The sequence below is a fragment of the Cetorhinus maximus genome, chromosome 9 (genome assembly GCF_964194155.1).
Source record: "Cetorhinus maximus chromosome 9, sCetMax3.hap1.1, whole genome shotgun sequence".
Taxonomy (NCBI): Eukaryota; Metazoa; Chordata; class Chondrichthyes; order Lamniformes; family Cetorhinidae; genus Cetorhinus; species Cetorhinus maximus.
In genome coordinates, this window is record NC_135887.1 from 7,298,103 (window position 1) to 7,313,636 (window position 15,534).

Consider the following 15,534-nt stretch of genomic DNA (forward strand, 5'->3'; position numbering starts at 1 on the left):
CTCCGCAGATGCTGTCAGACCTGCTGAGTTTTTCCAGCTAATTTTTTTGTGGCATTGAATTGTATTAAATCCAACATCTCATTTTAAAAATAACATTTTTCACGGTGAGTCGAATCTCTATGTTTACAAGATGGCAACAGAATTGGAATAGGCTCAAAAAACTTGCTCTAGTGTCAGGCAATTGTCCATTGACAGAATTACCCCTATAAATGTTCACCTTGGCAGATTAAGTATGATTATAAACGTGTGACTAACTAGTTCGATAACCAAGGAGTCACATTCACAAGATTTCTAAGTGGTGCATGTGCTGAACTGAAGCGAAGGTTCAGAGTCATTTCTCTGACATTCTGCTGTTACTTAGCTCGGAGATAAAGCAAATGGCGTCATTCTCCCTAACAATATTCATTCCAATCCTGCATTCCGATTCTGACCGTATTCTTTGTATCTAGAGTAGATTTTTCTTTTCTCTTTAACTCATTCAAGATGCTATCTTGGGAGTAAAGGAGATCTATCGGTCTCCATTGGAAGAGTGAGCCTAGTGGAAGGAGTTTGTGTTCCTATAGAGCCTTTGTCCCAAAGCACTTTGTACTAGTGAGTACATTTGTTTGCAGTGTAGTTGTTGCTGTAATGTAGGAAATGTGGCAGCCAATTTGAGCACAGCAAGATCCCACAAACATTAATATGAGTGTGTGACCCGATAATCTGTGTTTAGGTGTTGGTTGAGTATTGGTGAGGTCACCCTCTGCCCCCCCCCTACCCGCACAGCTTCTCTTTAAATAGTGCTGTGGGACCCCTTGACCTCCACCTGAGAGGACAGACTTGCTAATTGTTTAATATCTCATCCAAGAGATGGCATCTCTGACCGTGCAGCACTCCCTCAGTACTGCAATGAAACTCCAGCCTAGATTATGTGCTTAAGCCTCTGAAGTGGGGCTTGTACGCACCACCTTTATGACTTCGAGACAAGAATGCTACTGTAGCATTTTTTTGAAAAGACGTATGTTTTATTATTTTCCATGTAGAGTTCATGCATAGCTTAATTAGCAAGTAACTGCTGGTAGGAAAATATTACAACTATGCAACTGCAAGCTGCTAACAATTTACTGGTGGTCGGGGCTAATATTGAGGGGTTAATTGACCATTCGTATGAGATGGTCTCCAGTAACCATATTGGGCATGTTTAGTTAGGGGGCGATGCGTTGTTACTCTTCTTTGCTCTGAATAGACAACGTTCCTGTTGTTAGGAGTGAAAAATTAAAGCTGAAAAGGGGAAAAAAAACACTGCAGGTTGTGTTTCTTTGTGGATGACCTGCATTCTGTCAGTGTTTGAACAGTAAACTTGGTAAGCACAGCTGTGCTGCAGCTGTCACAGGCATTCGAAATAAAACATCAGGGCTTTATGTGCTTTATGTGGTCCCTTGGATCTTCCCGCTGCGTTTAAGCACCGGCACCTGTGCCCTTCCGAATGCACTTTTGGACTCAAAACACTCTGCACTCTGTCTTAAAGTGGGTTTGCACATTTGGCCTTGCATCTCGAGAGATGTGGTTTACAATCCAGCCTGGGACTGATGAGATGGAAGCTTCTTTGTTTACTGTAAGAGTTCCAGGCAGAAGGAGCTTGGTTATTTTCAGTTCCGTTATTAGTACAGTTGGAACCACAGCATAAAGCAGGCTTTAATCGGTAGTTTCACCTTGAGGCCACGAGAGCCGCCTGTGCGAAGTGAGAAAAGTCCACAGGTACAATGGGTTCTTGAAGGGTGAGGTCTTGCCAACCTAATTTACTAGTTTTCTTTAAGGGTGTACCAAAGAATCCTGATGGTGGTAAGGCAGGGAATGTGGTGTACTTGAATTCCAGTGAAGGCCTGTAATACAGTTTCCTCTGGAAAAGCTGATACCTTAAAGGTGGAATCAGTGCATATATTTTACAGTGGACTAATGGTTTCCATAGAGTGTGATAGCAAGGAATTGACATCAGTCTGGGAGAATGTCCCCTGTAGAGTCCACAAAGATCTGTTTTGGTTCCTCTTTTTAATGAGTAATCTGGATCTGGGAGTCTCAAACATTGTAGCTAAACTTGCAGATGGTACAAGGCAAAACTAAACAGGATAAGATGCAGGTGGGTCTGAATATACTTGAGAATTGGACAGACGTGTGGGAAATGAGATTTGGTGTTGACAAGTACAAAGTGCTTCACTGGGGACAAAGGTGCAGAAAGATACAAAGGCAGCTGGAAGAGATATAGGGGATTTGATTGGCAATAAGTTGAAGCTATCACAACAATATTTTGGTGGCAATGAGTAAACCAAATCAGATGCTGGGAGGTAATAAAAGAGCAACATTGAGTTGAAATAATGAGATCATCCTGCCACCTTTTATAAATCATTGGTGCGACTGCACTTAGAATACTGTACACAGCTCTATTCACTATTGAGGCTACTGGAGCTAGTGAGGATATTTGAGGTTTTTAAAGGGAACAAAAGAGGGCAACCATTATGATTAAGAGGATGAAAGAATTGGATTCTGAGGGGTGATTATATATGGGCATCCCCACTAACCTATTTTCCTGTGAGAAGTGATATAAAGAGACTGGATAACGCAGACCATGATGAATTGCTTTACCTTAACCAGACCAGTAGAAACGTAGAACATGGCCTGCACTTGACTGGATGAATCGAAAATTAATCTGCAGAAACATTTTTGTGAGTGATTTTATATCTATGGAACAGGCTCCCTTGAGAGATAGTGGAAGGGGTCATCAACAGTGCTATCAAACGGCACTTCCTTAACAATAACCTGCTCACTGATGCTCTGTTTGGGTTTCACCATGAGCTTCTGACCTCATTACAGCCTTGGTTCAAACGTGGTCAAAAGAGCCAAACTCCAGAGGTGAGGTGAGAATGACTGACTGTCCTTGACATTAAGGCAGCATTTGATGGAGTGTGGCATCAAGGAGCCCTAGCAAAACTGGAGTCAACGGGATCGGGGGAAAACTCTCCACTGGTTAGAGTTATACCTAGCACAAAGGAAGATGGTTGTGGTTGTTGGAGTTCGGTCATATCAGTTCCAGTACATCACTGCAGGAGTTCCTCAGGGTAGCATCCTAGGTCCAACCATCTTCAGCTGCTTTATCAATGACCTTCCCTCCATCATAAGGTCAGAAGTGGGGAATGTTTGATGATTGCACAATATTCAGCACCATTCGTGACTTCTCAGATACTGATGCAGTCCATGTCCAAATGCAGCAAGACCTGGACAATATCTAGGGTTGGGCTGATGAGTGACAAGTAACATTCGCACCACACAAGTGCCAGGCAATGACCATGTCCAACAAAAGAAAATCTAACCATCATCCCTTGGCATTGAATGGCATTACCATCGCTGAATCCCCCACTGCGTCTACAAGGCACAAGTCAGGAGTGTGATGGAATACTCTCCACTTTCCTGGATGAGTACAACTCCAACAACATTCAAGAAGCTTGATGCCTTCGAGGATAAAGCAGTCTGCTTTATTGGCACCCCTCCCACAAACATTCACTCCCCCCACCACCAACGATCAGTGGCAGCAGTGTGTACCATCTACAAAATGCACTTCAGGAACTCACCAAGGCTCCTTAGACAGCACCTTCCAAACCCATGACCGCTATCGTCTAGAAGGACAAGGGCAGCAGATAGATGGGAGCACCACCACCTAGAAGTTCCTCACCAAGCCACTCACCATCCTGACTTGGAAATATATCGCCGTTCCCACTGTGGGTGTACCTACACCACATAGACTGCAGCGGTTTAAGAAGGCAGCTCACCACCACCTTCTCAAGGGCAATTAGGGGTGGGCAATAAATGCTGGCCCAGCCAGCGACCCCCACATTCTGTAAATGAATTAAAGAAAAAACTATTTGATGTATGAAAGCTGCACAAAGAGAGACCTCATTTGGGCATCTCAAAACATAAGCGTTATCTATCAGTAGATAGATAAACAACAGCTGCCGATTTTAGAGTGCCTTTTAATGGAGAAAAATACACGAAAATGTTTTGCAGAAGTGTGCGAAAAACAAACGCTGAGGCAATTGGAATGGGTGACCAAACACTTAGCCTGAGAAAACAGTGGCCAGCAGTTGAACATCGCGACCAGGGGCATTGCTCCCTCTATTTTTCTTTTGTGCTTCTTGTGTTTGTTGCACGGCTCAGTACGTTCTGGATCGCCGTCCGGGCCATGCACCCATCTTTCTTAAAGAGAAGATTGGACGGGGGACACCTTTTGCCACTCAATGACTGCCTGATGCAATATTCAGAGGGGCCTGTGAATGGGCACACCTGAACCATGTAAGGGCTGTTTCAATATGTGAGTCAGGGCCCTGAATGCAAAATTTGAGGTACAAATAAGCAGAGTTTGCACCCTTTTGTACCCAGCAGTAAAGAGGAAGAGGCCCCGAATGGGTAAGTGAAAGTTATTTTTGTATTCGCATGTACAATCGTAATGGCTCAGAAATTGCCCCTAGAGTTACTGATTTTAACATTTATTCTTACAATTAAATGCTTATTTATGATCTCCTGCAACTGGAGACAGGAAACACTACATTTAAAAGGAGAGCTATATATAATGGACCAAGTAATTTACACTTGAGGAAATAATTAGTAGGAAAGTTAAACATATCAGTTGTTCTTCAAAAGCAACCCACTAAAGATTAGCCCTGTGGTGCCATAGAGGCCTTTCAGTGGAACAATCCATCCACTAAACTCTTGGAATGTACGCACGTATTTTCAGTCTTCCCAGAATCGTTGTGTTTTCAGTCTTCCCAGAATCGTTGTATTTTCAAAGTCACGCACTTAAGGGATATTAGTTGAAATGCCATTGACGGTCATTTAAACTTTTCGAGCGTGGATGAATAACAGGCTCTGGCCCACTTCTCAGTGAGGAATTTTTAATTGAGTCTTGCACAGCCATTAATTAAAATTTGGGTTTTTATTTCCCTGCTTACCGACTAAATATTTAAGTTCTGAGTTTTAAATACCGAATGATATCTGAGAAATAAGAAGTAATGGAATGTGGGGGTTGCTGGCTAGGCCAGCATTTATTGCCCACCCCTAATTGCCCCTTGAGATTCAAAAATCAGTGACAACTCTGGAGTGTTATACTTATAGGATATCTAATAGGCCATCTGCTCAATGAGGGGCCAGTTTGCTCTGTTTGAAAGTAGTGGGCATTGCAAGTTTTGTAGCAAATATTGTGACGATAATGAGCCTGAAGTAAATGGTGAGTGAAAACTATTGATGTTTAAAGCCATGTTTGCAGCTGTATTTGCCCTACCACTGAACTGAAGAAAAAGCTGAAAAAATTCCACCTCTCCCTGTTCCTGCACATCACTGCTGAAGATGTTTAGGCTGCACTTGCACTGCAACTGTGGAATCATTACGAACGCCACACTAATATTACACTTGTAATGTAAATGCATTTCGGAGAAGCCTTATCCATACATTTGTACTTGTAGCGGGAGCAAAGGAAGAAGCTTGACATTCTTTAAGTGTTTTATAACTACGTAACAACAGAACCACGTGTCACTTAAATGTTAACTCGAGGATTAAATGAAAGCATCGATCGATTTATAGGGGAGACTTGTCCGATAACGAATTTAGATGACAAATGTATCATTGGCGTGAAGCAATTTCACTTCACGCCAGCGCCTCAGTTGTTGTGGTGTGAATGCAAACAGAATTCAATACCTGGATTTAACCCGAATGAGCTGCTTTGGTTTAGAGTTGGCTCAAGTCTTCACGCCCAGTTTATGCATCCCAAGTTGAGCACCTGTGCAAAGCCAAGACCTCTTCATACTGACAGTAAACTTGTAGTGTGAATGCACTGTGAAACATGTGAATTTTAGAGGTTTGTGTAGTAACTTGAAAATAAAATAACCTACAGCAAAAGAAGATGGACAGAGAGACTTCGTAGAAATGCTAATTATATTACAAATATCCAAAGACCTTTTGAGAGTGACTGGACTTCCTAACTAGGAATTAATTTGCAATGGCTACCATAAACAGCCTGAAAAATATTACATCTCCTTTTAGATGGGTACTGAAGCTGCATGTAAATTGGCCTAAAGTTCTATAGACCTGAAGTAACGCGTATAGGGTTACATCTACAATATGTAATGAATCCAGAAAAATTCTGAAAATCCCCACAGCTGACCCATTAACAACCAACATGTTAAGTTAACTTTTCTTTTTTCCAGTTTTGCTCGTTGATGTACTGTTTTGTTTCAAGCACTTGATATTTTTTGCAGATTTACACAGTTGGTGTTTTTTCTCCCCTCCTTCAGCTTTTAAAAAAAAAAAGCCTGTTAAATAAAACTCTATTAATAGATACTTGTGTTCTTTTTAACTGGCCTCATTAGATGCGTCAGCGTCTGTGGAGAGGACAGACAAGTCAATGTTTTGGATGACGTCCATTCTTCAGAACTGTTTTGAAGGGTCTTTATTCGAAACATAAGCTCATCTGTACTTTGACACACATTATGTTTTTCTAGATTTCTGTTTTTGGTTTGGGCTTTCTCGCATCTGCAGAATTTTGCTTTTTATTAGTTTCCTCTATTACGTGTAGGGATCTAGTCGCTGTAACTCGGGCAATGGTAGCCGCTCTGTACATTAATATCACATCTACCAGGACTGAAGACTCCCTGTGTTCTAGGATAGCGTTTAAGTAATACAACACTGAATGAAGGTTTACGTTTTTTTTTTACATGTTTGCACAACCGAATTGATTGGAAATGTTGACATTTCCTGTTATTGTTACACTGCAAAGTCCTATTTTTTTCCCTTTCATGATCAGAAGATGGTTCTGAGCCCCCATTGGATGCAAAGGTTAACTGAAACGTACAGGCCAGGAAAATAATGGGATTTATCCCTAGTCTCTACTGAGTTAGCTGCCCTAATTCTGGTGGTATTGGTGTATTACAACTGGCCACTGTGTTTATTTATTTTGGTTGAGGAGGGGAAATCAGCCACGGGTCAATCATGAGTGATATTTGCAGAGACCTTTATGGAAAGTGTGCAGATATTGGGTGTAAGGATAACAGGTCATTGCCATGATGTCCATGGTGACAGAGTGCTCCCTGTTATAACTTGTATGAAAAATGGAAACTTATGCACGCTATTGATGAGGTACCCTAACGAGAAGGGGAGGAAAGAAAGATTGCATTCTTTGCGAACGATTTGCAAGTTTCATGCCATTTAACTATGACCATGTTTATGTGCAGCTTCATGAAACTAGGATGACCTTTGGGTTAAATTTCCTTTTTAATGTGACATAAATAATTAGTTGGGGTTGTTTATCGTTGTAGCAGTTTTCACATCCCCAGGGTCATTCGCAGCCAATAAAGTACTTTTGAAGTCTAGCTGCTGTTGGTACTAGCAATTGTTTTGCCCTCCTACAATATATTGGCACTAGGCTGATTCCTCCAGTTAAAATCACTTTTTGTAGGTGTCTCACTCATACAACAATGCGAAATATTGTTCATTGTTTATGTTACACACTTGATCCTGGAAGCTTATGCCAGACTTGTCTTACAGGACAAGACAAACGTGAACTTATTAATAGATACTGATCCACATTGGGACATAAAGCAAAAACTTGATAGTTTGTTCATTGCAATTAGCTAAATGTACTAACCAGAGCCACTTTCTGGAAAACACTCCGAAGCATGTGTACATTCTGAATTTTTGCGCTGACAAGTATTTTTATTTTATGAGCCCTTTACACTACCAATAGTTTTATAGGAATTCTAGTCTTTGTGTACCAGTTAAGAACAAGTTCATTAAGAATAAAATAGCTGCTGTTCTATGTGATATCTTCATTTTGGAAAAATCATTTTTTTTAAACTTGTGTGTGTGTGTGTGTGTGTGTGTGTGTGTGTAGCTGTAACAAACGTATTAACTATAGGTATATTTTGACAACCTCCAAATTTTTTTTTCTCAAGACTAAAGATGTCCCATGGTGTGGCTTCTACCTGACAAATATTTTTAAATTTTCACTAAATCTCCTATGCAAGTTACTGCTGTAAGAAAAAGGTCCATTAGCGCATGTCTGCCATATGGTTGAATCATAGCATGCTTCATCTTTAACAGCAGAGTCAGAAGGAAAAGAATTCATCGTAAAATATTTCGTAACTGTATTCTTACTCTTGATATGGAACAGCCCTAGGAATTAACAGTCGAGTTGTCCACTACTTGAGTAGCAGCTTGTCTAACAATGTCATAGTTACTTAACGTAACTTCGTATTTATCTGTTCGGACTTGGTTAGATTAAAAAATCTGCCGAATGCCTAATAATTTAAACATTTTCTACCAGTAAGATTTTTTTCTTTGTAAAATTACTGTTTTTCTTTTAACTCACCACCAATTCATGCTGGGGCAAGGTTCAGCAGGTAGCTTGGCATCTTGCTGAATTTCCCATTGAGGCTGGACAAGCTTATTCAGCTTCGAGGAGGGTCACTGCTGACCCGATCCAATGTCTACACACATGCGTTTCCCCGGCAGTAGCTACTAGATACTGCCAAGAGCAGGAAAGCAGGCTGGATATCCTCACCCGCCCTTCCACTCTCCCATCGCTCAGGCCATTCGTAGCGTCACTTTGGTCAAGATCAACTTGCTCGACATAAAACCGTGGGTTTTGAAGAAGGGTTGTGCGTCTGCCATATAATAACTAGTTTTCTCCACAGCCGCTGATCTGTTTAAGTGTTTCCGGTGTTTTCTGTGTTTTTTTTTTGTTCTTGGTGGTGGGGTGGGGGGGAGAATGGTTCAGGCTTTGATCTTCCTGGTGTGTTTAGCTTAGCTCATCACTAAACTGTGGAGTTACTGACTGGGGCCATTGGGACAGCTCGGGCCATCTGTGAGCAAATGGAAATTGAAGCCATCATCAGTCACCGTCTCAAAAATGTGAAGAGCTCATAGGATTAGAGCCAGTGAAGCTGCTTTGGATGTGAATGACCTGTTGTATATCCACTTTTATAGCTGTTGTCATTTTGTAGTCGATATTTTCCATGCAGAGCCAAAATTGAATTTTTAATCTCACGTACAATTAGATTTCCCTGGATTTGTAATAAATAAAATGAAAGCAGTGAATATTCGAGGAGTAAAAGGATTAAGTTTTGAGTCCATATTTGCGTCGGTGAAAAATGAGTGGGATCAGTGATTTCATGTCAATATTAGGAATGACATTAATTGATGCCAGAATACCCTCTGGAATAGTTTAACTACTGTGTATTTTTTCTAAATAGGTTGATGTTATTTGTCAAAACAAGATTTAGGATGACATTAACAAGACATTAGTTTGTTTCGTGTCTCTGGCTGTGCACTCAGACATGAAAGGAGAAGCAGATTGTGCAGTGAATGCTTTTTAAACCGACATAATACAATGCAGTGGCAGCGATTAATAACCAGACAAAGCGCAGGTAATTATTATACCTTCCTTTTTGAACCATTTCCACAAACTGTACTCCAGAGCTAATTTTTTTCAGTGCTGTGGGCTTTAAAGTAAATCTGTAGTTTTCAACCTGCCCATTAGTTAGAAACCATTGGTGAATATCCACTGCTGTGCAAGCGTCAGTGCTATTTTCAAGCCTTGGGCTGGGTTTTTCCGGCTCTTGTCGTGGTGGGACCTGCCGTGGGGGATTCAGTGGCCCAGCCAAAAGCCCAAAATTCCGCTGGTGGACGGGGCCTTTGCGCATACATTTCCTGTTGGATGTGCAATCCCCTTCAAAATACCATCCATACGCCAAGTAGCTGAATGGCAAAAGGTCCCCCATAACAATGGCACCTCCAAGTTCACAGGTAACAATAACTAGCGCTAAACCCAATTTATGCGTTGAACCTTGGGCTTATGATTGTAGTGCCAGTTCGCTTATAAATACAGTATTACCAAAATAGGAATCATCCTGTAAAATTCAATGGCTTTTTTCTATTTTAAGTTTTTAAGATAAATGGATTTTGGTTGCATGTAAAATCAATTGATAGCAGTCGACTTGGCTCCCTCAGTAATGGAGTGTATAGTTGAGCTGTACAGAGCAGGAATGTCCCAGGTTTAATTGCTGATCATCAGGGACACTGAGGGTTCTACAATTGGTCTGTGCACATCTGCTTAGAGTAGAATCAGGCAGAATCATTGAGCCTGATTTTTGTTAAGTGATTCATCCGGTAGCTGTCTCTTTTCGGGCAGACACCATGAATGGTTTCTTTCCGATGAATGTCATCAGCAATTGAAGGGGATTACTGAGACGAGTGGCTGAAGCTAGGTCATCGGACTTTTAAGATGGTATTCTGGCAACCTGAAGCAAAACGGGCTGAGAGATCAGCTGAAGAAGATCTTACCTGGTGAGGTTTGGTGCATATTGGGGTCAAAATTTGTCTGCTCCTAAATTCAAAAACTAATTTCGGGGCACTTGCCCTCCCAACAGTAACCCTTAGCGAAATCTCTGGGTGGGGTGCGGTGGAGGGCAGTGGGATAGGACTGATCACGACCACCTAGCGTGTTCCACTTGGCTTCACGTGATATTGGAAAAATAAATGCTTACCTTTTGTGGTGGTAATCAGTTGCTGTGTTCCATCCATATCCAATGGAGTCTGCTGCACTTGGTACCCCAGTTTTCTTGAGAGATTCCCAAAACTGGTGTTAGGCACTGACGCTGTATTGTCAGGTGTTTTTCAAGCCTCCTTCGGTCTTCATCCTGCAAAATTGACTATTTTTTTGTCCTCCATTTTCTATCCACAAAACTGTACATCGATGACTAATTTTACTCCATTAAACTCTTACAGGTGCAATTCAGGTATGTCCCTTTTCTTGCAGCAGAGATTTTATTAAAAATCAGTTATATACTAGGTAGTTAAATATGATTGAGTAGAATACCCAAATAGTATTCGGAATGGGAACTGGAAATGGACGGCAAATGAAATCCTTCAAGTTCCACTTTTACATAACGTTGTGAAGAATACTTTTCATTTTTAAAAAAACTAACTCAAAGAAACGTTGCTAGATAGCTTAGAATATCAGAAATGCATCTTTGGCTGGTGTCACCGAATGGCGTTTACTTTAAGAAGAAGCACATTCCTTATTCAACAACTGTGCTATTTAGTACAAAAACACCGTGTTTGGCTCGTGTTATTTCATAGAATTTCCCTTGAGATGGAGCACATTCATCACACAAGGAGGCACTGTGCATTAGATATTATTTTCACTAGGAAATTGCTGCTTTTATCCCTCTTTACCGCAAGTTCAAGGCTTGACAAAATGTAAGCAGCTACCTTTCCACAAGTGGTGAAAATTGACAGTTCTCACGTGGTTGAATGAATGAGTCAAGCTGGTGAACTAATACACGTGAATGACTACAAGTTAATGGCAGATCATCAAGCTCTGAGTGGAATACAGCAAAGGAAGGCCTCAGGCACAAATGGCAAGCAGTGAGAGGAAGGGGTACTACTCAGTGCTCCCGGGCTAGGTGTAAAGCCTGGGTTTTAAGTGCAAAGTGAGTGTGAATCAATATCCAGTAAGAACAGAAACGGTTTGAGGCATGATGTGCTTGAAGGACACATGACTGGTAATCATTTGGGTCCAGGACAGCTCCTTGTCAGTGTCCTTATTAATGAAGTCTGTGCTAGCTATGTTTTTGTTACAAGAAAGGAAGAGAAAACTTATTCAAATCCTACAACAGACGAGAAGAGAGAAACTAGGATGCCCACTGATGCTCCAGTGATAGGCATAGTTTGGCACTTTCCTCCATGTTTTATGATCTTTGAGGGAATGGCCTTGGGTATTTGGCTTTCAACTAAAAATTCCATATCTACAATTGGTCCCTCTAAGTAAAGCTGGAGAATGGTGAACGGCAGAGGTCTAAACACTCTGTGTTGGTTTTCAGTGTTCTTGAAACAGTTAAAAATTTAATTATCTATCAAGCTAAAGGGGAGACAGTGGCATGGTGGTAATGTCACTGGATTAGTAATCGAGAAGCCCAGGCTAATGCTCTGGGGACATAGGTTCAAATTGCACCATGGTAGTGGAGGAATTTAGAACATCTGGAACAAAAGGCAGGTCTTAGTATTAGCGACGGTGACAACTATCATTGATTGTTGTAAAACCCATCTGGTTCACTAAAGTCATTTTGGGGAAGGAAATCTGCCATCCTCATATAGCCTGGCCTACATGTGACTCCAGACCCACAGCAATATGGTTGAATCTTAACTGCCTTCTGAAATAGCCTAGCAAGCCACTCTGTTCAAGGGCAATTAGGGATGGGCAACAAATGCTGGCCTTGCCAGTGATGCCCACATCCCGTGAAAGAATTACAAAAAAAGCTGTAAAAGAAAAGTGCCAGTTATTGAGAATCGTTATTGTTATTCCAACAAAGTTGTTCAAACGCCTGAGAATTGTGGAAAATGTTTCAATGATAAACCACTGGACAAAATATTTTACTAAAAATGTTTCCCACAGTGGACCTCTATTGGGTGATTACATAGATATTATTACGCCCTTATATAAATTGCCTTTGATAAAATTAATCCTTTTTTTTTGTCCCTAATATTTTTCCAGCTTCCTTGAATCTCTTCACAGAAATCTCCAGTAGAGTTTTCCCAGTTAAAACGACCTAAAAATCACAGGTACAAGATCAGTGGACCACACGCTCACCTAAAAGCCTGTAAAGTCAGCTTTTGGGAGGATTTGGGGTGTTCTAGGAGTACTTTCCTTACCTTCTCCTGGAAAAGCCTTCGCTTATTAGAGACATGGGGTAGATCTTTCCAAAGCTGCACACAACCGATCGGGGCCCCGGAGACAGTAGGCAACTTATCAGAAAGTCACATGCATTTTTTTCCTTCGCCAGCGTCAAGACGTCCACAATTTTCTGGTAAATCGACTGGTGCATGTGAGCACCCGCAGTCCCTTGGAGCTCAAACGTTCCACCCCTCTTAAGTTGCAAGATGATGATGCAGTTGCAGTCCTATAAATTTACAAGAATCTTCCCCCAGTGAATAAAAGTCTGCACCATAAAGTATTTCAGTTATATGCCAAGACTGTAGTTAAAGTGCATTAGATCATCATTGTTAATTGCAACTTCCTGTAAGGGGATTATTTTTATTACCTGTAATTTGCTGGGACTTGCAGAATCACCAGTGGGCTGTTTTGAAGACTGATATCATCAAACAACCTTGGCAACAAATCCCTGTACAAAGAGGTTAAAGACGTGGCAAAGAACTGTCTGCTCCTTATCAGTCTTAAAATGTTAAAGATAATTTTTCTATAATTAGACCTATCGTAGGAGATTATAATTTTACGTCAATACCGTTCACTTTATTCCAAGTATATTTAAGAGTCTTCCACTAGAAAATTACGTTCCATCCCTGAGATTGAATGACCCAAGCTGTATCGGGCGGTTCATAGGAAATAAAATGAGGCTATTAAAAATGTTGATGCTATCAAAAAGTTGCCTTAGTGTAGGATAACACATTCTGTCTGTCTCCCCAAATGATTTTGTATTCTGAGACTGGCTTTACAGTCAGAAAAATCATTCTTAAAAAGTTATCACTTGTTGTGCACACCCTTGCTGTGTGCTGCCACATCTGCTTATGTTACATCCGTGACTACACTTCAAAACCACTTCTCTGGCTACAAAGTGCTTTGGGATAACTCAAGGACTTGAAAGCGGCTGTGGAAACGCTAGCTCTTCCTTTCAAAAGGGAGCAAGTTTCTGAGAGAACGTTTCTGATTACAGTGGGGGAGTTAACTGGAATTTTGAGAGGCTATTGGCTGCTAAAGCATTCCAGTGTTTTGTTTTGGAGAGCTGGAGAGGAATTTTGCAATGGGATTTCTTTCTCCGATTGATTTTTTAAAAAAAAAACTTTGCCTCTCGGGATCAATAATAGACTCATAGAGTTTTATAACATGGAAAGAGGCCATTCAGCCATTGTGTCCACGCCAGTCATCAAGCCCCTATCTACTCTAATTCTATTTTCTAGCACTTGGTTCGTAGCCCTGTGTGCTATGGCATTTCAAGTGTTCATCTAAATACTTCAATGTTTAGGGTTCCCGCCTCAACCACCCTTTCAGGCACAGAGTTCCAGATAACCCCCACCCTCTGGGTGAAAATTTTTTTCCTCAAATCCCCTCTAAACCCCAGCATCTTACCTTAAATCTATGCCCCCTGGTTACTGACCCCTCTGTAAAGGGGAAAAGTTTCTTCCTATCTATGCCCCTCATAATTTTGCACATCTCAATCAGGTCCCCCCTCAGCCTTCTCTGCTCTAAGGAAAACAACCCCAGCCTATCTAGACACTCTTCCTGGCTGAAATGCTGCAGCAAAGGCAACATCCTGGTGAATCTCCTCTGCACCCTCTCTAGTGCAATCACATCCTTCCTATAGTGTGGCGACCAGAACTGCACACAGTACTCCAGATGTGCCCTAACTAATGCTTTATATAGCTCCCATCATAACCTCCCTGCTCTTGTATTCAATGCCTTGACTAATAAAGGCAAGTATCCCATATACCACCTTATCTACCTGTCCTGCTGCCTTCAAGGATCTACGGACATGCACACTAAGGTCCCTCTGATCCTTTGTACTTCCTAGGGTCCTACCATTCACTGTGTACTCCCTTGCCTTGTTAGTCATCCCAAAATGCATCATCTCTCACTTTTCAGGATTAAATTCCATTTGCTTTTCTCATTTTATGTATGGGGTTACACTGTTTGGATGGGATGATAACCTCTTCTTGCCTCTTTGCCCATAGGTTCAGTTCTAATTCGAGGTAAATTTAACATAATTCCCATAGAATTATACTGCATTCAATATGCCATCCAGTTGTAAAGCTACAGAAGAAATATAGGGTAGATTTTCCAATTTACAGTTTGAGTGTAAAACTAGTCCAGATTTCAATGGAAGTGACAATCGGGCAGTTTCTATAACAAATAAGCAATCAGCAAGCATATTGAAAATCTACCCTATGATATTTAAAATCCAGTTTACATTTATACCACAATGTGAGGGTTGACCCAATTAAGCCCCGCTTGTGTTTTTTTAACGCCAATGAAGACGGACATTTTTGTGTACATACGATATCGATAAAAATGTTTGTCTTTCTACAGATCTTTGTCTCTCAAAATAGAGGCACATCTGTTTCTATTTTGTCTGCTGAGTTGGACCAGTGAAAGAAACCAGAAGTGGCAGAGGTTGACGGAGGGTAACCGAGTATAACTATCAGAGGTTAGCAGGCATCAAGTTGCCTGATGCAGTTGGTCCAGGTTGACTGAGCAGTGGGAGGACACACTGAGAAAAGGCGTGCTTTCCACTGAACTGTAATGTGTTCTAAAAATGATTGTGGAAAGGCTTTTAAATTCTTTATTGCACAAGAGTGATTCAAATGTTTTGTATCTTGAACATGAATTTCAATTTGCACTTTACAAAAAAAAAAGCAAATTTACCTGCAGGTAAAATTTTCATTCTCAAATTCGCTTTTAAACTTTCGCTGATTGGAAAGCACTGGCTATGTTGATAATACAAT

The 15,534-nt window shown here is 41.1% G+C and overlaps 1 protein-coding gene and 1 long non-coding RNA gene across 2 annotated transcripts in view; one reads left to right on the plus strand and one right to left on the minus strand.

Moving 5' to 3' along the window:
* The window catches only part of blmh (bleomycin hydrolase), a 100,077-nt gene that overhangs the window by 28,590 nt on the left and 55,953 nt on the right, over positions 1 to 15,534 (plus strand). The window lies entirely within an intron of this gene.
* The window catches only part of LOC144684338 (uncharacterized), a 32,742-nt gene continuing 25,594 nt past the window's right edge, over positions 8,387 to 15,534 (minus strand). The window contains exons 2-4 of the long non-coding RNA XR_013577483.1: positions 12,730 to 12,977; positions 10,563 to 10,715; positions 8,387 to 9,080 (exon numbers count right to left, since the gene is read on the minus strand). This is a non-coding gene — a long non-coding RNA (uncharacterized LOC144684338). The remainder of the gene's footprint in view (positions 9,081 to 10,562; positions 10,716 to 12,729; positions 12,978 to 15,534) is intronic.